The sequence below is a fragment of the Notothenia coriiceps genome, unplaced genomic scaffold (assembly GCF_000735185.1).
Source record: "Notothenia coriiceps isolate Sejong01 unplaced genomic scaffold, NC01 NC01_scaffold00022890, whole genome shotgun sequence".
NCBI classification, from domain to species: domain Eukaryota; kingdom Metazoa; phylum Chordata; class Actinopteri; order Perciformes; family Nototheniidae; genus Notothenia; species Notothenia coriiceps.
In genome coordinates, this window is record NW_011355591.1 from 483,482 (window position 1) to 484,070 (window position 589).

Sequence of the window (589 nt, forward strand, 5' to 3'; positions counted from 1 at the left end):
TACGATTTTGTCAACAAATCCATTGTTCATTTAATCAACAGATCTGTTTAACTAAACAAAAACAACAATCATACAGTAGCACGTTTCCTATAACTTCTACATAGCAAAAATCCCCCCCAAGCCCCCAGGAAGTGCGCCGGACTCTGTGGCCATTTCTCAATCGCGAGGATGCTTGCTTGGTAGCACACGTCTTCCGAGTCACTTCCTTCAGAAGCTAGGCAAGAATCCTTTCTGGCAATCGGAAAACGAAGAGTGGAACAGGCTAGCAATTGTGCAGGTGTGCGTCATATGAGAGGCCCCGCCTTACATTTTCCGCCACAGATTTGGGGAAATTAGTCCGTGCGCAAAGCATTGTGGGGATTTGAAGGACGCGAAGTCTACCCATGTGCAGGAATTGGATTGGAACAGTCCTTCGGCGGCACTCAATGACGTAGTATCCTTGAAATATTGTCTTGGAAGCCCGTTTCCTCGCGATTGAGAAACGGCCCGTGCCCAACATTCGTTGTGTCCAAATGGCGATACTGCAACTTCCGTATCAGTCCGTGACGTCAACCGGCCCAAAACAACTTTTTCCCATTGACTAACATTG

The 589-nt window shown here is 47.4% G+C and overlaps 1 long non-coding RNA gene across 1 annotated transcript in view; it reads left to right on the forward strand.

The window, feature by feature from the left end:
* LOC104954160 (uncharacterized) overlaps positions 1–589 on the forward strand; it is a 32,536-nt gene that overhangs the window by 975 nt on the left and 30,972 nt on the right. The gene's annotated exons all lie outside the window — the stretch shown is intronic.